The sequence below is a fragment of the Lissotriton vulgaris genome, chromosome 6 (genome assembly GCF_964263255.1).
Source record: "Lissotriton vulgaris chromosome 6, aLisVul1.2, whole genome shotgun sequence".
Taxonomy (NCBI): Eukaryota; Metazoa; Chordata; class Amphibia; order Caudata; family Salamandridae; genus Lissotriton; species Lissotriton vulgaris.
In genome coordinates this window covers 1811368228-1811391623 of record NC_141694.1, presented here as the reverse complement: position 1 = coordinate 1811391623, position 23396 = coordinate 1811368228, and positions in this window count along the sequence as shown.

Below are 23396 nucleotides of genomic sequence, written 5' to 3'. Positions count from 1 at the left end.
GTGTTTTTTGCAATTTTCACCCCAAGTGTTCTGGGTATACTCAGACGTGAGTCCCAGGCTCTCCACACCACTTGAGTCTAGCTATCCAGGCTGATAGACAAAAACCGGTGCTGTGATGCTTGATTCCGGTCTGGGAAAAACATGGCTTGGTAGTTCGGACTGGACTGTTCCCATGAGGCACAGGGTCAGAGCTGATTTGCATATAGACAGTGTCTAACCCAGGGTGGTGTGGAGTGCAAAAAAACGATGGATTTAGGCCCAGATCCTTGTACTGGAGTGAATGTATGACATTGTTCTACTTTCTGTCCATCAACTGTGTTTTTTTCAATTTTCACCCCGAGTGTGCTGGGTATACTCAGACTTGAGTCCCAGGCTCTCCACACCACTGGAGTCAAGCTATCCAGGCTGATGAAGGCTGATAGCCAGAAACCGGTCCTTGGATGCTTGATTCCGGTCTGGGAAAGACATGGCTTGGTAGTTCGGACTGGACTGTTCCCATGAGGCACAGGGTCAGAGCTGATTTGCATATAGCCAGTGTCTAACCCAGGGTGGTGTGGAGTGCAAAAAAATGATGGATTTATGCCCAGATCCTTTTAGTGGGGTGAATGTATGACAATGTTCTACATTCTGTGCATCAACTGTGTTTTTTGCAATTTTCACCCCGAGTGTGCTGGGTATACTCAGACGTGAGTCCCAGGCTCTCCACAACACTGGAGTCAAGCTATCCAGGCTGATGAAGGCTGATAGCCAGAAACCGGTCCTTGGATGCTTGATTCCGGTCTGGGAAAGACATGGCTTGGTAGTTCGGACTGGACTGTTCCCATGAGGCACAGGGTCAGAGCTGATTTGCATATAGCCAGTGTCTAACCCAGGGTGGTGTGGAGTGCAAAAAACGATGGATTTAGGCCCAGATCCTTGTACTGGGGTGAATGTATGACATTGTTCTACATTCTGTCCATCAACTGTCTTTTTTGCAATTTTCACCCGGAGTGTGCTGGGTATACTCAGACGTGAGTCCCAGGCTCTCCACACCACTGGAGTCAAGCTATCCAGTCTGATGAAGGCAGATAGCCAGAAACCGGTCTTTGGATGCTTGATTCCGGTCTGGGAAAGACATGGCTTGGTAGTTCGGACTGGACTGTTCCCATGAGGCACAGGGTCAGAGCTGATTTGCATATAGCCAGTGTCTAACCCAGGGTGGTGTGGAGTGCAAAAAACGATGGATTTAGGCCCAGATCATTGTACTGGGGTGAATGTATGACATTGTTCTACATTATGTCCATCAACTGTGTTTTTTGCAATTTTCACCCGGAGTGTACTGGGTATACTCAGACGTGAGTCCCAGGCTCTCCACACCACTGGAGTCAAGCTATCCAGTCTGATGAAGGCTGATAGCCAGAAACTGGTCCTTGGATGCTTGATTCCGGTCTGGGAAAGACATGGCTTGGTAGTTCGGACTGGACTGTTCCCATGAGGCACAGGGTCAGAGCTGATTTGCATATAGCCAGTGTCTAACCCAGGGTGGTGTGGAGTGCAAAAAAACGATGGATTTAGGCCCAGATCCTTGTACTGGGGTGAATGTATGACATTGTTCTACATTCTGTCCATCAACTGTGCTTTTTGCAATTTTCACCCGGAGTGTGCTGGGTATACTCAGACGTGAGTCCCAGGCTCTCCACACCACTGGAGTCAAGCTATCCAGTCTGATGAAGGCTGATAGCCAGAAACTGGTCCTTGGATGCTCGATTCCGGTCTGGGAAAGACATGGCTTGGTAGTTCGGACTGGACTGTTCCCATGAGGCACAGGGTCAGAGCTGATTTGCATATAGCCAGTGTCTAACCCAGGGTGATGTGGAGTGCATAAAACGATGGATTTAGGCCCAGATCATTGTACTGGGGTGAATGTATGACATTGTTCTACATTCTGTCCATCAACTGTGTTTTTTGCAATTTTCACCCGGAGTGTGCTGGGTATACTCAGACGTGAGTCCCAGGCTCTCCACACCACTGGAGTCAAGCTATCCAGTCTGATGAAGGCTGATAGCCAGAAACCGGTCCTTGGATGCTTGATTCCGGTCTGGGAAAGACATGGCTTGGTAGTTCGGACTGGACTGTTCCCATGAGGCACAGGGTCAGAGCTGATTTGCATATAGCCAGTGTCTAACCCAGGGTGGTGTGGAGTGCAAAAAAATGATGGATTTAGGCCCAGATCCTTGTACTGGGGTGAATGTATGACATTGTTCTACATTCTGTCCATCAACTGTGTTTTTTTGCAATTTTCACCTCGAGTGTGCTGGGTATACTCAGACGTGAGTCCCAGGCTCTCCACACCACTGGAGTCAAGCTATCCAGGCTGATGAAGGCTGATAGCCAGAAACCAGTCCTTGGATGCTTGATTCTGGTCTGAGGAAGACATGGCTTGGTAGTTCGGACTGGACTGTTCCCATGAGGCACAGGGTCAGAGCTGATTTGCATATAGCCAGTGTCTAACCCAGGGTGGTGTGGGGTGCAAAAAAACGATGGATTAGGGCCCGGATCCTTGTACTGGGGTGAATGTATGACATTGTTCTACATTCTGTCCATCAACTGTGTTTTTTGCAATTTTCACCCCGAGTGTGCTGGGTATACTCAGACCTGAGTCCCAGGCTCTCCACACCACTGGAGTCAAGCTATCCAGGCTGATGAAGGCTGATAGCCAGAAACTGGTCCTTGGATGCTTGATTCCGGTCTGGGAAAGACATGGCTTGGTAGTTCGGACTGGACTGTTCCCATGAGGCACAGGGTCAGAGCTGTTTGCATATAGCCAGGGTCTAACCCAGGGTGGTGTGGAGTGCAAAAAATGATGGATTTAGGCCCAGATCCTTGTACTGGGGTGAATGTATGACATTGTTCTACATTCTGTCCATCAACTGTGTTTTTTGCAATTTTGACCCCGAGTATGCTGGGTATACTCAGACGTGAGTCCCAGGCTCTCCACAACACTGGAGTCAAGCTATCCAGGCTGATGAAGGCTGATAGCCAGAAACCGGTCCTTGGATGCTTGATTCCGGTCTGAGGAAGACATGGCTTGGTAGTTCAGACTGGACTGTTCCCATGAGGCACAGGGTCAGAGCTGATTTGCATATTTATTTATTTATTTATAGTCTTGTATCGCGCTTGAATCAGCCCCGAAGGGGTATCTCCGCGCGTGGCTTCTGAATGAGTAATGCAAAACTATAAGTCGGAAAGGGCAGAGGGGAAGCTAAATTAGTCCTGTGTAAATAAGTAAGTTTTTAGTTTCTTCCTAAAGTTAAGAAGGTGAGGAATTTGTCTTAGCTGGGGGGGGAGGGAGTTCCACAGCATTGGACCTTTAAGGGAGGGGGCACGGCCACCCTGTCTTGCTCTGTTTACTTTAGGTACGTATAGCAACATAGTGTTGCTGGAGCGTAGGGTACGTCCAGGAGAGTAAGGAAGAAAGACATCTTTCAGATATTTGGGACCAGAGCCGTAGATACATTTATGCATAATACAGCACAGCTTAAAATGAATCCGCTGTTGCACCGGGAGCCAGTGAAGATGGGAGAGGAGGGGGCGGGAAGGGGTGCGGGGCGGAGCATTCATGATAAGTCTTGCCGCGGTGTTCTGTACTACCTGCAGTCTGCGAAGTTGTTCCTGGTTGGCAGATATGAGTAGACTATTGCAGTAGTCCACTCGTCCAAGGACTAGTGCCTGAACCAGCGTCTTCCTATGGGTGTTTGGTAGGAGGGGGAAGATACGCCGTAAAAGACCAATTGTGCGGAAACACGTTCCCGCAACCTGACTGACGTGATCTTTCATAATCAGGGATTGGTCCAGGCGTACCCCCAGGTTCTTGATGGTTTGCTTGGGCGCTGGGACAGGACCGAGCTCCATTGGCCACCATTCCGGGGACCAAAGCAGGGAGGCCCCTCCAAACAACATGACCTCAGTTTTGGTCACGTTGCATTGGAGGAAATTCTGGGCCATCCAACCTGCCACCGCTCTCATACCGTCTTGGAAGGACTGCATGACTGCGGGTGTAATGGTTTGAAAGGGGAAAAGCAGCTGAGTATCGTCAGCATAGGAGATTGGTGAAAACCCGTGAGATCTAATGATCTCTGCCAAGGGGGCCACATATACGTTGAATAACGTGGGGCTTAGACATGAGCCCTGTGGCACCCCCTTGGTAAGCTTCCTGCAGACAGATTTATAGGAGCCTAATTTGACACCTTGTTGTCTGTCTCCGAGGAAGCTCTCCAGCCACGCAAGGGCGGTCCCTTCTACTCCAGCTCCCTTCAGACGGCCGAGAAGAACTTCATGCGACACCGTGTCGAAGGCAGCGGATAAATCCAATAGCACCAGAATCACTGAGCTCCCTCTGTCAAGTAACATTCTGATGTTATCTGTCACTGACAGAAGGGCTGATTCGGTGCTATGGTTGGGCCTAAAACCAGATTGCGAGTGGTCTAGGCCACCCGCTGCCTCGATGTAGTTGGACAGGTGTGCATTAACATGTTTCTCGGCCATCTTGCTGTAATAAGGTAGGAGCGAGATAGGACGGAGGTTGGAAAGCTCCGTCCAAGGAAGGGCCGCATTCTTGCGGATTGGGTTCACCACTGCTCTCTTCCATTCAGTTGGTACTTTTACCTCTTTAAGGGACTGGTTAATGATATCCTGAATATAGCCAGGGTCTAACCCAGGGTGGTGTGGGGTGCAAAAAAACGATGGATTAGGGCCCGGATCCTTGTACTGGGGTGAATGTATGACATTGTTCTACATTCTGTCCATCAACTGTGTTTTTTGCAATTTTAACCCTGAGTGTGCTGGGTGTACTCATATGTGAGTCCCAGGCTCTCCACAACACTGGAGTCAAGCTATCCAGGCTGATGAAGGATGATAGCCAGATACCGGTCCTTGGATGCTTGATTCCGATCTGGGAAAGACATGGCTTGGTAGTTCGGAGTGGACTGTTCCCATGAGGCAAAAGGGTCAGAGCTGATTTGCATATAGCTAGTGTCTAACCCAGGGTGGAGTGGAGTGCAAAAAAACGATGGATTTAGGCCCAGATCCTTGTACTGGGGTGAATGTACGACATTGTTCTACATTCTGTCCATCAACTGTGTTTTTTGCAATTTTCACCCGGAGTGTGCTGGGTATACTCAGACGTGAGTCCCAGGCTCTCCACACCACTGGAGTCAAGCTATCTACTCTGATGAAGGCAGATAGCCAGAAACCGGTCCTTGGATGCTTGATTCCGGTCTGGGAAAGACATGGCTTGGTAGTTCGGACTGGACTGTTCCCATGAGGCACAGGGTCAGAGCTGATTTGCATATAGCCAGTGTCTAACCCAGGGTGGTGTGGAGTGCAAAAAACGATGGATTAAGGCCCAGATCCTTGTACTGGGGTGAATGTATGACATTGTTCTACATTCTGTCCATCAACTGTCTTTTTTGCAATTTTCACCCGGAGTGTGCTGGGTATACTCAGACGTAAGTCCCAGGCTCTCCACACCACTGGAGTCAAGCTATCCAGTCTGATGAAGGCAGATAGCCAGAAACCGGTCTTTGGATGCTTGATTCCGGTCTGGGAAAGACATGGCTTGGTAGTTCGGACTGGACTATTCCCATGAGGCACAGGGTCAGAGCTGATTTGCATATAGCCAGTGTCTAACCAAGGGTGGTGTGGAGTGCAAAAAACGATAGATTTAGGCCCAGATCATTGTACTGGGGTGAATGTATGACATTGTTCTACATTCTGTCCATCAACTGTGTTTTTTGCGATTTTCACCCGGAGTGTGCTGGGTATACTCAGACGTGAGTCCCAGGCTCTCCACACCACTGGAGTCAAGCTATCCAGTCTGATGAAGGCTGATAGCCAGAAACTGGTCCTTGGATGCTTGATTCCGGTCTGGGAAAGACATGGCTTGGTAGTTCGGACTGGACTGTTCCCATGAGGCACAGGGTCAGAGCTGATTTGCATATAGCCAGTGTCTAACCCAGGGTGGTGTGGAGTGCAAAAAAACGAAGGATTTAGGCCCAGATCCTTGTACTGGGGTGAATGTATGACATTGTTCTACATTCTGTCCATCAACTGTGCTTTTTGCAATTTTCACCCGGAGTGTGCTGGGTATACTCAGACGTGAGTCCCAGGCTCTCCACACCACTGGAGTCAAGCTATCCAGTCTGATGAAGGCTGATAGCCAGAAACCGGTCCTTGGATGCTTGATTCCGGTCTGGGAAAGACATGGCTTGGTAGTTCGGACTGGACTGTTCCCATGAGGCACAGGGTCAGAGCTGATTTGCATATAGCCAGTGTCTAACCCAGGGTGGTGTGGAGTGCAAATAAACGATGGATTTAGGCCCAGATCCTTGTACTGGGGTGAATGTACGACATTGTTCTACATTCTGTCCATCAACTGTGTTTTTTGCAATTTTCACCCCAAGTGTTCTGGGTATACTCAGACGTGAGTCCCAGGCTCTCCACACCACTTGAGTCTAGCTATCCAGGCTGATAGCCAAAAACCGGTGCTGTGATGCTTGATTCCGGTCTGGGAAAGACATGGCTTGGTAGTTCGGACTGGACTGTTCCCATGAGGCACAGGGTCAGAGCTGATTTGCATATAGCCAGTGTCTAACCCAGGGTGGTGTGGAGTGCAAAAAAATGATGGATTTAGGCCCAGATCCTTTTAGTGGGGTGAATGTATGACATTGTTCTACATTCTGTGCATCAACTGTGTTTTTTGCAATTTTCACCCCGAGTGTGCTGGGTATACTCAGACGTGAGTCCCAGGCTCTCCACAACACTGGAGTCAAGCTATCCAGGCTGATGAAGGCTGATAGCCAGAAACCGGTCCTTGGATGCTTGATTCCGGTCTGGGAAAGACATGGCTTGGTAGTTCGGACTGGACTATTCCCATGAGGCACAGGGTCAGAGCTGATTTGCATATAGCCAGGGTCTAACCAAGGGTGGTGTGGAGTGCAAAAAAATGATGGATTTAGGCCCAGATCCTTGTACTGGGGTGAATGTATGACATTGTTCTACATTCTGTCCATCAACTGTCTTTTTTGCAATTTTCACCCGGAGTGTGCTGGGTATACTCAGACGTGAGTCCCAGGCTCTCCACACCACTGGAGTCAAGCTATCCAGTCTGATGAAGGCAGATAGCCAGAAACCGGTCTTTGGATGCTTGATTCCGGTCTGGGAAAGACATGGCTTGGTAGTTCGGACTGGACTGTTCCCATGAGGCACAGGGTCAGAGCTGATTTGCATATAGCCAGTGTCTAACCCAGGGTGGTATGGAGTGCAAAAAACGATTATTTAGGCCCAGATCATTGTACTGGGGTGAATGTATGACATTGTTCTACATTCTGTCCATCAACTGTGTTTTTTGCAATTTTCACCCGGAGTGTGCTGGGTATACTCAGACGTGAGTCCCAGGCTCTCCACACCACTGGAGTCAAGCTATCCAGTCTGATGAAGGCTGATAGCCAGAAACTGGTCCTTGGATGCTTGATTCCGGTCTGGGAAAGACATGGCTTGGTAGTTCGGACTGGACTGTTCCCATGAGGCACAGGGTCAGAGCTGATTTGCATATAGCCAGTGTCTAACCCAGGGTGGTGTGGAGTGCAAAAAAACGATGGATTTAGGCCCAGATCCTTGTACTGGGGTGAATGTATGACATGGTTCTACATTCTGTCCATCAACTGTGCTTTTTGCAATTTTCACCCGGAGTGTGCTGGGTATACTCAGACGTGAGTCCCAGGCTCTCCACACCACTGGAGTCAAGCTATCCAGTCTGATGAAGGCTGATAGCCAGAAACTGGTCCTTGGATGCTTGATTCCGGTCTGGGAAAGACATGGCTTGGTAGTTCGGACTGGACTGTTCCCATGAGGCACAGGGTCAGAGCTGATTTGCATATAGCCAGTGTCTAACCCAGGGTGGTGTGGAGTGCAAAAAACGATGGATTTAGGCCCAGATCCTTGTACCGGGGTGAATGTACGACATTGTTCTACATTCTGTCCATCAACTGTGTTTTTTGCAATTTTCACCCCAAGTGTTCTGGGTATACTCAGACGTGAGTCCCAGGCTCTCCACACCACTTGAGTCTAGCTATCCAGGCTGATAGCCAAAAACCGGTGCTGTGATGCTTGATTCCGGTCTGGGAAAGACATGGCTTGGTAGTTCGGACTGGACTGTTCCCATGAGGCACAGGGTCAGAGCTGATTTGCATATAGACAGTGTCTAACCCAGGGTGGTGTGGAGTGCAAAAAACGATGGATTTAGGCCCAGATCCTTGTACTGGAGTGAATGTATGACATTGTTCTACTTTCTGTCCATCAACTGTGTTTTTTGCAATTTTCACCCCGAGTGTGCTGGGTATACTCAGACGTGAGTCCCAGGCTCTCCACACCACTGGAGTCAAGCTATCCAGGCTGATGAAGGCTGATAGCCAGAAACCGGTCCTTGGATGCTTGATTCCGGTCTGGGAAAGACATGGCTTGGTAGTTCGGACTGGACTGTTCCCATGAGGCACAGGGTCAGAGCTGATTTGCATATAGCCAGTGTCTAACCCAGGGTGGTGTGGAGTGCAAAAAAATGATGGATTTATGCCCAGATCCTTTTAGTGGGGTGAATGTATGACATTGTTCTTCATTCTGTGCATCAACTGTGTTTTTTGCAATTTTCACCCCGAGTGTGCTGGGTATACTCAGACGTGAGTCCCAGGCTCTCCACAACACTGGAGTCAAGCTATCCAGGCTGATGAAGGCTGATAGCCAGAAACCGGTCCTTGGATGCTTGATTCCGGTCTGGGAAAGACATGGCTTGGTAGTTCGGACTGGACTGTTCCCATGAGGCACAGGGTCAGAGCTGATTTGCATATAGCCAGTGTCTACGATCAGGCGCACATCTCCTAATAATCAGCGGAACACTCAGCTGCGTCATTGCCCCCTCTCTTATCTACAGTTCAAGGGTCTCTGTTGATAACATATGTGGGGTAGGATTGACACGAGGATTATGGGGATGTCTTTTCTTTGTGTCACAATGTCCTGATTGTAATGCCAAGTGTTTCATAAGGTATAAAAGACGATGTCTCAGCTCACTTGTTAGAGCACCTCCCGACAGACACTGTGTTTCGTGTCCGAAATGACAGGTTCTCCTCATGAGTAATAAATCCTGTTCTTGTGATTCCTGCTTCCAGCGTCCGTCTCTTTATTTGGTAACTATTCAGAATGGGAACTAAGAGGCGGCCTGCGCCAGCAGCCCGGGCATTGATAGTAATGTGGGCTCACCTTTTACAATTGGCGTCCCAACGCGGGGTCCATCAGTGACATAAGGTCCAGTAAGAGAGATCCAGACGAAGAAGTGAACATCGAAATGATTGGAGTATACCTGCCTTGAGAGGGCCCTCGTCCGGCTGCCGATCGAAAGAACTTCACCGATTCTGAACGGACCTCTCTCGAGTGACCTATTGTCCTGACTGGAATCCCACAGGAATGCTGCATGGAGTAAGAGAACGATCGGGCGCTGGAGGAGGAAGATGAAGAACTGTCCGTATGGTCCGGTCCGGGTAAGATTAAGTAGGGCGTTTTACGCCTGATTGGTAGGATGGTTTCATTCATCTGATTGTTTGATTGATTGTATTGGAATCGGTATTTGAATACTGATATTGTTGTTATTTGTTCATTTAGCTTTGGTTGCTACTTGAAATATTGGTTCTCTTCTTGAGAACGAGACATTCTCTGTTTTCAAACAGCGGCGAATAGGAACGTTCGTCTCTCTTTGCAGATAGAGAAGGGTAGGTAATGCAGACTTTTGTCCCCGTTGTAATCCGTCATGCCTACTTTTCTCCCCACTGATTGTTTGAAATCGATTAATAATCGATTGTTGCTCTTTGAGATCTTCCCTGTCCACAAACAGAGACGAATAGAAATATTCTGTCTCCCTTTGCAGATAGCGAAGGGCAGGTAATGCAGACGTTTGTCCCCGTTGTAATCCGTCATGCCTGTTTTTCTCCCCACTGATTGATTGATTGACTGGACATTGTTGTCCAAGGAATTGTTTGTTTGAGGTATTTTCTGTTTGCAAACAACGTGGAATAGAAATATTCTGTCTAATCTTTGCAGATAGAGAAGGGTAGGTGATGCAGACTTTTGTCCCCGTTGTAATCCGTCAGTCCTACCCACTCCCCACTGATTGACTATTATTTGGGGGGTAGCTCACCTGGTCCGTCCAGGAGACTACCCTAATGGAGGACACATGCCCCCACTTGTTGGCCATTTATTGGAAGTACCCCATCTGGTCCGTCCAGGAGGCTACCCTAGTAAGTGGATATTTACAACAAGGGGTGGTGAGGGACAGAGTCTCTGAATTAAGCAGAAAGCTCTCACCCAGTCAAGAGATCAGGGCTAGATCCAACACCGTTTTTTAGCTCACTGCACCATCCCAGTTTCAGAACCTGGCTGTATGCAAATTAGTCTGTTCCTGTCCCAGTGCATGATGGGAACAGGGCAAACCAAACTACAAAAGCCAATTCTTACACTGGGAAGGAAACAAGCTCCCGGGGACCAGTTTCTGGCATTACAACCGTCTTCGGCCCGGTTTGCTTGAATCCTGATGGTGCAATGAGCAAGGGTCTCACATCTGAGAATACCCTTCCACGCTTAGGGTGGACAAAAATATTTACAACAAGGGGTGGTGAGGGACAGAGTCTCTGAATTAAGCGGAAAGCTCTCACCCAGTCAAGAGATCAGGGCTAGATCCAACACCGTTTTTTAGCTCACTGCACCATCCCACTTTCAGAACCTGGCTGTATGCAAATTAGTCTGTTCCTGTCCCAGTGCATGATGGGAACAGGGCAAACCAAACTACAAAAGCCAATTCTTACACTGGGAAGGAAACAAGCTCCCGGGGACCGGTTTCTGGCATTACAACCGTCTTCGGCCCGGTTTGCTTGAATCCTGATGGTGCAATGAGCAAGGGTCTCACATCTGAGAATACCCTTCCACGCTTAGGGTGGACAAAAATATTTACAACAAGGGGTGGTGAGGGACAGAGTCTCTGAATTAAGCAGAAAGCTCTCACCCAGTCAAGAGATCAGGGCTAGATCCAACACCGTTTTTTAGCTCACTGCACCATCCCAGTTTCAGAACCTGGCTGTATGCAAATTAGTCTGTTCCTGTCCCAGTGCATGATGGGAACAGGGCAAACCAAACTACAAAAGCCAATTCTTACACTGGGAAGGAAACAAGCTCCCGGGGACCGGTTTCTGGCATTACAACCGTCTTCGGCCCGGTTTGCTTGAATCCTGATGGTGCAATGAGCAAGGGTCTCACATCTGAGAATACCCTTCCACGCTTAGGGTGGACAAAAATATTTACAACAAGGGGTGGTGAGGGACAGAGTCTCTGAATTAAGCAGAAAGCTCTCACCCAGTCAAGAGATCAGGGCTAGATCCAACACCGTTTTTTAGCTCACTGCACCATCCCAGTTTCAGAACCTGGCTGTATGCAAATTAGTCTGTTCCTGTCCCAGTGCATGTTGGGAACAGGGCAAACCAAACTACAAAAGCCAATTCTTACACTGGGAAGGAAACAAGCTCCCGGGGACCGGTTTCTGGCATTACAACCGTCTTCGGCCCGGTTTGCTTGAATCCTGATGGTGCAATGAGCAAGGGTCTCACATCTGAGAATACCCTTCCACGCTTAGGGTGGACAAAAATATTTACAACAAGGGGTGGTGAGGGACAGAGTCTCTGAATTAAGCAGAAAGCTCTCACCCAGTCAAGAGATCAGGGCTAGATCCAACACCGTTTTTTAGCTCACTGCACCATCCCAGTTTCAGAACCTGGCTGTATGCAAATTAGTCTGTTCCTGTCCCAGTGCATGATGGGAACAGGGCAAACCAAACTACAAAAGCCAATTCTTACACTGGGAAGGAAACAAGCTCCCGGGGACCGGTTTCTGGCATTACAACCGTCTTCGGCCCGGTTTGCTTGAATCCTGATGGTGCAATGAGCAAGGGTCTCACATCTGAGAATACCCTTCCACGCTTAGGGTGGACAAAAATATTTACAACAAGGGGTGGTGAGGGACAGAGTCTCTGAATTAAGCAGAAAGCTCTCACCCAGTCAAGAGATCAGGGCTAGATCCAACACCGTTTTTTAGCTCACTGCACCATCCCAGTTTCAGAACCTGGCTGTATGCAAATTAGTCTGTTCCTGTCCCAGTGCATGATGGGAACAGGGCAAACCAAACTACAAAAGCCAATTCTTACACTGGGAAGGAAACAAGCTCCCGGGGACCGGTTTCTGGCATTACAACCGTCTTCGGCCCGGTTTGCTTGAATCCTGATGGTGCAATGAGCAAGGGTCTCACATCTGAGAATACCCTTCCACGCTTAGGGTGGACAAAAATATTTACAACAAGGGGTGGTGAGGGACAGAGTCTCTGAATTAAGCAGAAAGCTCTCACCCAGTCAAGAGATCAGGGCTAGATCCAACACCGTTTTTTAGCTCACTGCACCATCCCAGTTTCAGAACCTGGCTGTATGCAAATTAGTCTGTTCCTGTCCCAGTGCATGATGGGAACAGGGCAAACCAAACTACAAAAGCCAATTCTTCCACTGGGAAGGAAACAAGCTCCCGGGGACCGGTTTCTGGCATTACAACCGTCTTCGGCCCGGTTTGCTTGAATCCTGATGGTGCAATGAGCAAGGGTCTCACATCTGAGAATACCCTTCCACGCTTAGGGTGGACAAAAATATTTACAACAAGGGGTGGTGAGGGACAGAGTCTCTGAATTAAGCAGAAAGCTCTCACCCAGTCAAGAGATCAGGGCTAGATCCAACACCGTTTTTTAGCTCACTGCACCATCCCAGTTTCAGAACCTGGCTGTATGCAAATTAGTCTGTTCCTGTCCCAGTGCATGATGGGAACAGGGCAAACCAAACTACAAAAGCCAATTCTTACACTGGGAAGGAAACAAGCTCCCGGGGACCGGTTTCTGGCATTACAACCGTCTTCGGCCCAGTTTGCTTGAATCCTGATGGTGCAATGAGCAAGGGTCTCACATCTGAGAATACCCTTCCACGCTTAGGGTGGACAAAAATATTTACAACAAGGGGTGGTGAGGGACAGAGTCTCTGAATTAAGCAGAAAGCTCTCACCCAGTCAAGAGATCAGGGCTAGATCCAACACCGTTTTTTAGCTCACTGCACCATCCCAGTTTCAGAACCTGGCTGTATGCAAATTAGTCTGTTCCTGTCCCAGTGCATGATGGGAACAGGGCAAACCAAACTACAAAAGCCAATTCTTACACTGGGAAGGAAACAAGCTCCCGGGGACCGGTTTCTGGCATTACAACCGTCTTCGGCCCGGTTTGCTTGAATCCTGATGGTGCAATGAGCAAGGGTCTCACATCTGAGAATACCCTTCCACGCTTAGGGTGGACAAAAATATTTACAACAAGGGGTGGTGAGGGACAGAGTCTCTGAATTAAGCAGAAAGCTCTCACCCAGTCAAGAGATCAGGGCTAGATCCAACACCGTTTTTTAGCTCACTGCACCATCCCAGTTTCAGAACCTGGCTGTATGCAAATTAGTCTGTTCCTGTCCCAGTGCATGATGGGAACAGGGCAAACCAAACTACAAAAGCCAATTCTTACACTGGGAAGGAAACAAGCTCCCGGGGACCGGTTTCTGGCATTACAACCGTCTTCGGCCCGGTTTGCTTGAATCCTGATGGTGCAATGAGCAAGGGTCTCACATCTGAGAATACCCTTCCACGCTTAGGGTGGACAAAAATATTTACAACAAGGGGTGGTGAGGGACAGAGTCTCTGAATTAAGCAGAAAGCTCTCACCCAGTCAAGAGATCAGGGCTAGATCCAACACCGTTTTTTAGCTCACTGCACCATCCCAGTTTCAGAACCTGGCTGTATGCAAATTAGTCTGTTCCTGTCCCAGTGCATGATGGGAACAGGGCAAACCAAACTACAAAAGCCAATTCTTACACTGGGAAGGAAACAAGCTCCCGGGGACCGGTTTCTGGCATTACAACCGTCTTCGGCCCGGTTTGCTTGAATCCTGATGGTGCAATGAGCAAGGGTCTCACATCTGAGAATACCCTTCCACGCTTAGGGTGGACAAAAATATTTACAACAAGGAGTGGTGAGGGACAGAGTCTCTGAATTAAGCAGAAAGCTCTCACCCAGTCAAGAGATCAGGGCTAGATCCAACACCGTTTTTTAGCTCACTGCACCATCCCAGTTTCAGAACCTGGCTGTATGCAAATTAGTCTGTTCCTGTCCCAGTGCATGATGGGAACAGGGCAAACCAAACTACAAAAGCCAATTCTTACACTGGGAAGGAAACAAGCTCCCGGGGACCGGTTTCTGGCATTACAACCGTCTTCGGCCCGGTTTGCTTGAATCCTGATGGTGCAATGAGCAAGGGTCTCACATCTGAGAATACCCTTCCACGCTTAGGGTGGACAAAAATATTTACAACAAGGGGTGGTGAGGGACAGAGTCTCTGAATTAAGCAGAAAGCTCTCACCCAGTCAAGAGATCAGGGCTAGATCCAACACCGTTTTTTAGCTCACTGCACCATCCCAGTTTCAGAACCTGGCTGTATGCAAATTAGTCTGTTCCTGTCCCAGTGCATGATGGGAACAGGGCAAACCAAACTACAAAAGCCAATTCTTACACTGGGAAGGAAACAAGCTCCCGGGGACCGGTTTCTGGCATTACAACCGTCTTCGGCCTGGTTTGCTTGAATCCTGATGGTGCAATGAGCAAGGGTCTCACATCTGAGAATACCCTTCCACGCTTAGGGTGGACAAAAATATTTACAACAAGGGGTGGTGAGGGACAGAGTCTCTGAATTAAGCAGAAAGCTCTCACCCAGTCAAGAGATCAGGGCTAGATCCAACACCGTTTTTTAGCTCACTGCACCATCCCAGTTTCAGAACCTGGCTGTATGCAAATTAGTCTGTTCCTGTCCCAGTGCATGATGGGAACAGGGCAAACCAAACTACAAAAGCCAATTCTTACACTGGGAAGGAAACAAGCTCCCGGGGACCGGTTTCTGGCATTACAACCGTCTTCGGCCCGGTTTGCTTGAATCCTGATGGTGCAATGAGCAAGGGTCTCACATCTGAGAATACCCTTCCACGCTTAGGGTGGACAAAAATATTTACAACAAGGGGTGGTGAGGGACAGAGTCTCTGAATTAAGCAGAAAGCTCTCACCCAGTCAAGAGATCAGGGCTAGATCCAACACCGTTTTTTAGCTCACTGCACCATCCCAGTTTCAGAACCTGGCTGTATGCAAATTAGTCTGTTCCTGTCCCAGTGCATGATGGGAACAGGGCAAACCAAACTACAAAAGCCAATTCTTACACTGGGAAGGAAACAAGCTCCCGGGGACCGGTTTCTGGCATTACAACCGTCTTCGGCCCGGTTTGCTTGAATCCTGATGGTGCAATGAGCAAGGGTCTCACATCTGAGAATACCCTTCCACGCTTAGGGTGGACAAAAATATTTACAACAAGGGGTGGTGAGGGACAGAGTCTCTGAATTAAGCAGAAAGCTCTCACCCAGTCAAGAGATCAGGGCTAGATCCAACACCGTTTTTTAGCTCACTGCACCATCCCAGTTTCAGAACCTGGCTGTATGCAAATTAGTCTGTTCCTGTCCCAGTGCATGATGGGAACAGGGCAAACCAAACTACAAAAGCCAATTCTTACACTGGGAAGGAAACAAGCTCCCGGGGACCGGTTTCTGGCATTACAACCGTCTTCGGCCCGGTTTGCTTGAATCCTGATGGTGCAATGAGCAAGGGTCTCACATCTGAGAATACCCTTCCACGCTTAGGGTGGACAAAAATATTTACAACAAGGGGTGGTGAGGGACAGAGTCTCTGAATTAAGCAGAAAGCTCTCACCCAGTCAAGAGATCAGGGCTAGATCCAACACCGTTTTTTAGCTCACTGCACCATCCCAGTTTCAGAACCTGGCTGTATGCAAATTAGTCTGTTCCTGTCCCAGTGCATGATGGGAACAGGGCAAACCAAACTACAAAAGCCAATTCTTACACTGGGAAGGAAACAAGCTCCCGGGGACCGGTTTCTGGCATTACAACCGTCTTCGGCCCGGTTTGCTTGAATCCTGATGGTGCAATGAGCAAGGGTCTCACATCTGAGAATACCCTTCCACGCTTAGGGTGGACAAAAATATTTACAACAAGGGGTGGTGAGGGACAGAGTCTCTGAATTAAGCAGAAAGCTCTCACCCAGTCAAGAGATCAGGGCTAGATCCAACACCGTTTTTTAGCTCACTGCACCATCCCAGTTTCAGAACCTGGCTGTATGCAAATTAGTCTGTTCCTGTCCCAGTGCATGATGGGAACAGGGCAAACCAAACTACAAAAGCCAATTCTTACACTGGGAAGGAAACAAGCTCCCGGGGACCGGTTTCTGGCATTACAACCGTCTTCGGCCCGGTTTGCTTGAATCCTGATGGTGCAATGAGCAAGGGTCTCACATCTGAGAATACCCTTCCACGCTTAGGGTGGACAAAAATATTTACAACAAGGGGTGGTGAGGGACAGAGTCTCTGAATTAAGCAGAAAGCTCTCACCCAGTCAAGAGATCAGGGCTAGATCCAACACCGTTTTTTAGCTCACTGCACCATCCCAGTTTCAGAACCTGGCTGTATGCAAATTAGTCTGTTCCTGTCCCAGTGCATGATGGGAACAGGGCAAACCAAACTACAAAAGCCAATTCTTACACTGGGAAGGAAACAAGCTCCCGGGGACCGGTTTCTGGCATTACAACCGTCTTCGGCCCGGTTTGCTTGAATCCTGATGGTGCAATGAGCAAGGGTCTCACATCTGAGAATACCCTTCCACGCTTAGGGTGGACAAAAATATTTACAACAAGGGGTGGTGAGGGACAGAGTCTCTGAATTAAGCAGAAAGCTCTCACCCAGTCAAGAGATCAGGGCTAGATCCAACACCGTTTTTTAGCTCACTGCACCATCCCAGTTTCAGAACCTGGCTGTATGCAAATTAGTCTGTTCCTGTCCCAGTGCATGATGGGAACAGGGCAAACCAAACTACAAAAGCCAATTCTTACACTGGGAAGGAAACAAGCTCCCGGGGACCGGTTTCTGGCATTACAACCGTCTTCGGCCCGGTTTGCTTGAATCCTGATGGTGCAATGAGCAAGGGTCTCACATCTGAGAATACCCTTCCACGCTTAGGGTGGACAAAAATATTTACAACAAGGGGTGGTGAGGGACAGAGTCTCTGAATTAAGCAGAAAGCTCTCACCCAGTCAAGAGATCAGGGCTAGATCCAACACCGTTTTTTAGCTCACTGCACCATCCCAGTTTCAGAACCTGGCTGTATGCAAATTAGTCTGTTCCTGTCCCAGTGCATGATGGGAACAGGGCAAACCAAACTACAAAAGCCAATTCTTACACTGGGAAGGAAACAAGCTCCCGGGGACCGGTTTCTGGCATTACAACCGTCTTCGGCCCGGTTTGCTTGAATCCTGATGGTGCAATGAGCAAGGGTCTCACATCTGAGAATACCCTTCCACGCTTAGGGTGGACAAAAATATTTACAACAAGGGGTGGTGAGGGACAGAGTCTCTGAATTAAGCAGAAAGCTCTCACCCAGTCAAGAGATCAGGGCTAGATCCAACACCGTTTTTTAGCTCACTGCACCATCCCAGTTTCAGAACCTGGCTGTATGCAAATTAGTCTGTTCCTGTCCCAGTGCATGATGGGAACAGGGCAAACCAAACTACAAAAGCCAATTCTTACACTGGGAAGGAAACAAGCTCCCGGGGACCGGTTTCTGGCATTACAACCGTCTTCGGCCCGGTTTGCTTGAATCCTGATGGTGCAATGAGCAAGGGTCTCACATCTGAGAATACCCTTCCACGCTTAGGGTGGACAAAAATATTTACAACAAGGGGTGGTGAGGGACAGAGTCTCTGAATTAAGCAGAAAGCTCTCACCCAGTCAAGAGATCAGGGCTAGATCCAACACCGTTTTTTAGCTCACTGCACCATCCCAGTTTCAGAACCTGGCTGTATGCAAATTAGTCTGTTCCTGTCCCAGTGCATGATGGGAACAGGGCAAACCAAACTACAAAAGCCAATTCTTACACTGGGAAGGAAACAAGCTCCCGGGGACCGGTTTCTGGCATTACAACCGTCTTCGGCCCGGTTTGCTTGAATCCTGATGGTGCAATGAGCAAGGGTCTCACATCTGAGAATACCCTTCCACGCTTAGGGTGGACAAAAATATTTACAACAAGGGGTGGTGAGGGACAGAGTCTCTGAATTAAGCAGAAAGCTCTCACCCAGTCAAGAGATCAGGGCTAGATCCAACACCGTTTTTTAGCTCACTGCACCATCCCAGTTTCAGAACCTGGCTGTATGCAAATTAGTCTGTTCCTGTCCCAGTGCATGATGGGAACAGGGCAAACCAAACTACAAAAGCCAATTCTTACACTGGGAAGGAAACAAGCTCCCGGGGACCGGTTTCTGGCATTACAACCGTCTTCGGCCCGGTTTGCTTGAATCCTGATGGTGCAATGAGCAAGGGTCTCACATCTGAGAATACCCTTCCACGCTTAGGGTGGACAAAAATATTTACAACAAGGGGTGGTGAGGGACAGAGTCTCTGAATTAAGCAGAAAGCTCTCACCCAGTCAAGAGATCAGGGCTAGATCCAACACCGTTTTTTAGCTCACTGCACCATCCCAGTTTCAGAACCTGGCTGTATGCAAATTAGTCTGTTCCTGTCCCAGTGCATGATGGGAACAGGGCAAACCAAACTACAAAAGCCAATTCTTACACTGGGAAGGAAACAAGCTCCCGGGGACCGGTTTCTGGCATTACAACCGTCTTCGGCCCGGTTTGCTTGAATCCTGATGGTGCAATGAGCAAGGGTCTCACATCTGAGAATACCCTTCCACGCTTAGGGTGGACAAAAATATTTACAACAAGGGGTGGTGAGGGACAGAGTCTCTGAATTAAGCAGAAAGCTCTCACCCAGTCAAGAGATCAGGGCTAGATCCAACACCGTTTTTTAGCTCACTGCACCATCCCAGTTTCAGAACCTGGCTGTATGCAAATTAGTCTGTTCCTGTCCCAGTGCATGATGGGAACAGGGCAAACCAAACTACAAAAGCCAATTCTTACACTGGGAAGGAAACAAGCTCCCGGGGACCGGTTTCTGGCATTACAACCGTCTTCGGCCCTTGTTGCTTGAATCCTGGACTGGGTAAGAGTGGTCTGCTCAATTCAGACACTCTGTTCATCACCACCCCCTTTTGTAAATCGATTTTGGCCACTATAGGTGTGGCAGGGTATACTCAGACATGAGTCCCTTTCTCACTGCTCCATCAGGATTCAAGCAAGCCGGGCCGAAGAGGCTGAAATGCCAGAAACCGGTCCCCGGTAGCTTGTCTCCTTTCTGGTAAAGAATTGGCTTGGTAGTTTAGTCTGCCCTGTTCCCATGATGCACTAGGCCAGGGACAGACTGATTTGCATATAGCCAGGTTCTGAGCTGGGATGGGGCAGTGAGATAAATAACGGTGATGGATCAAGCCCTGATCTTTGGACTGGGTAAGAGTGGTCTGCTCAATTCAGACACTCTGTTCATCACCACCCCCTTTTGTAAATCGATTTTGGCCACTATAGGTGTGGCAGGGTATACTCAGACATGAGTCCCTTTCTCACTGCTCCATCAGGATTCAAGCAAGCCGGGCCGAAGAGGCTGAAATGCCAGAAACCGGTCCCCGGTAGCTTGTCTCCTTTCTGGTAAAGAATTGGCTTGGTAGTTTAGTCTGCCCTGTTCCCATGATGCACTGGGCCAGGGACAGACTGATTTGCATATAGCCAGGTTCTGAGCTGGGATGGGGCAGTGAGATAAATAACGGTGATGGATCAAGCCCTGATCTTTGGACTGGGTAAGAGTGGTCTGCTCAATTCAGACACTCTGTTCATCACCACCCCCTTTTGTAAATCGATTTTGGCCACTATAGGTGTGGCAGGGTATACTCAGACATGAGTCCCTTTCTCACTGCTCCATCAGGATTCAAGCAAGCCGGGCCGAAGAGGCTGAAATGCCAGAAACCGGTCCCCGGTAGCTTGTCTCCTTTCTGGTAAAGAATTGGCTTGGTAGTTTAGTCTGCCCTGTTCCCATGATGCACTGGGCCAGGGACAGACTGATTTGCATATAGCCAGGTTCTGAGCTGGGATGGGGCAGTGAGATAAATAACGGTGATGGATCAAGCCCTGATCTTTGGACTGGGTAAGAGTGGTCTGCTCAATTCAGACACTCTGTTCATCACCACCCCCTTTTGTAAATCGATTTTGGCCACTATAGGTGTGGCAGGGTATACTCAGACATGAGTCCCTTTCTCACTGCTCCATCAGGATTCAAGCAAGCCGGGCCGAAGAGGCTGAAATGCCAGAAACCGGTCCCCGGTAGCTTGTCTCCTTTCTGGTAAAGAATTGGCTTGGTAGTTTAGTCTGCCCTGTTCCCATGATGCACTGGGCCAGGGACAGACTGATTTGCATATAGCCAGGTTCTGAGCTGGGATGGGGCAGTGAGATAAATAACGGTGATGGATCAAGCCCTGATCTTTGGACTGGGTAAGAGTGGTCTGCTCAATTCAGACACTCTGTTCATCACCACCCCCTTTTGTAAATCGATTTTGGCCACTATAGGTGTGGCAGGGTATACTCAGACATGAGTCCCTTTCTCACTGCTCCATCAGGATTCAAGCAAGCCGGGCCGAAGAGGCTGAAATGCCAGAAACCGGTCCCCGGTAGCTTGTCTCCTTTCTGGTAAAGAATTGGCTTGGTAGTTTAGTCTGCCCTGTTCCCATGATGCACTGGGCCAGGGACAGACTGATTTGCATATAGCCAGGTTCTGAGCTGGGATGGGGCAGTGAGATAAATAACGGTGATGGATCAAGCCCTGATCTTTGGACTGGGTAAGAGTGGTCTGCTCAATTCAGACACTCTGTTCATCACCACCCCCTTTTGTAAATCTAGTAAGTGGAGGTACATCATTTGGTCCGTCCAGGATGATACCCTAACGAAGGATATGTGTTCCCCTCTGATTGATAATCTAGTTCCAACCCGGACCATTTATTGGAGGTAACTCACCTGGTCCGTCCAGGAGTACCCCTAGTCAAAGGACATATAAAAATGAAGTGATCACCGTACCCTACTAACAGAAAACTTTAGCTCGAAACACGCTAAGGAAAAGAAGGAAAAATAAAAAGAAATCGGGCTAAGTCAGTAACCCCCTGATGAGCTTTCGACTTCACTAAAAATAAGAAACATTAGAAACAGTTCGTAATAAGAAATATAAAATGGCGAAAAGTTTGACAGCAAAAATAGCCACGAGGTAGCTAGGCTCCATTGCCTATTCCTGCTCCAAACATGTCTGCCTCATTGCCCACCACGCCCAAATAACTGTCACATGAAATAGGAACAAACCAATAGGTACCTACCCCCATTCCGGAAGCTCCCGAAGTGCAACAGGTCCGCGGTTACGCCCATCCGGAAGGCGAGGCCTTGATGCGTGCAGGGCTCGGCTGGCCGCGGTCGAAGGTGGAGGCTGTAGGGCGGACGGCCCGAGGAATCATGGAGGTCTCCCCTTTCCCTCTTCTGCTGCCCTGCAGGCCACGGGGGGGGGAGCTGTCTTGCCTCGGCCACCGACCACCCCCCACCTCCCCTCTCTTGCCTGATCTGGCCATCGACGAGGACCGGAGCCAAGGCGAGGTTGGACAACCCTGAGAGTTGCAGGTAGTCCCGCCACATGACCACGCCTGAAGATTACAGGTAGTCCCGCCACATGTCAACGCCTGAGAGTGACAGGTAGTCCAGCCACACGGCAACGCCTGGGCAGTTGCAGGTAGTCCCGCCACATGTCAAAGGGGGGGATGTCTTGCCTCAGCCACCAACCCCCCCCCCCATCTTCAATGGCTGGCACGGCCAATACCGAAGCGCTGGAGCCGAAGAACGGCGCGAGGTCGCTGGAAGGGGGAGGCGGCGCGAACGACCCTCCCACACCTCCCTCCAGGTGGAGGCTTCCAGCGACACCCCAATGCTCTTGCTTAAAGAGGGTCAACATTGAAAAGCGGTCTTTTGCCCAGGACGGGCACACGCCCCATGCCTTCTCTCCTCAACTTTGAAGATTCTATGAGAGCCGGGGGGCACCCCGATCCCTCCGCATGGGCGCCCCCGTCCCCCTCACTGGGAACCGCGACATCGGCGCACTCCTGCCAGCGCCAGCCTCAGTTTGGAAATGGCTAAAATACAGCCTAGGCACAGACTTGTTCAGTTCCGGAGGAACACCAGAATGACCCGGTAGGAAAAATTGTTACCGCCCTCCCCACTCTTTGACTGATGGTCCATATTGCTAAACTGTTAACCCATTGCGAAAAACTTTTGAAACCACCAACGGAAGGTTCTGGTCCTACTACGAGTCAGTGGAGCAATCTGACTATGCAGGGACTTGCCTGACCTCGCCCAAAATGGCGCCGACACAAAATGAGACTTTTTAAATAAACCTTGTTGCACCCTGATTGCGCAGCTTTGATGCCCCGAGATATGTATGCAGTTTTTGGACAATGAAAGTAGATAAGAAGGATATTGAGTATGTGCTTGGAAAAGAAAGCCATATAAGATGGATATTGATTATGTGCTGGGACAATGAGCTGATTTAGAGTGGGTACTAATTATGTGTTGGAAGCAATGAATTGGTATGAAATAGGAACTGATTGAGCATTTGGACAATGAATTGGTAAATATTAGATCTTGAGTAATAGTTGGACAGTGAGATAAAATTATTGAAAAATTGAATTATTGGCATGCATCATACTTGCAGTGTAGGAAAGTTCGATATGATTTTATTTCACTGCTGCACTTTACGAAATGAATGACCACCGACTTTATTCTCCGTAGCCGGCCCACTGGTTTGTAGGCCCGTATTTGTGTGCCAACCTTTTTCATTAAAAACGCAAATATTATCGTAGCGTTTATATTTATGAATGTTGTTGAAATGTATGGCTACTGTCATCGACATAGGCAAAATACATGCAGTATGATTAAGGTTGAAGGTTGAAGGTTAAAAAGGCCCGGTATTTAGCAGCTACACTATGTATCGCAGGCAGCCGGAAAGGTGTTTTTAGACGCCCTTGAGCGATACCACAGAAATACCACCTGACCGCCACCCTTGCACACGACCTATAAGGCCACGATCGTGTGATTCATGTAGATACGCACACCATCGATGATTATCTATCTGACGCTACTGGTCCCTCTGGGCTTAAACGCCGAGATGGTAGAGAATGCACCCCGGGGAGA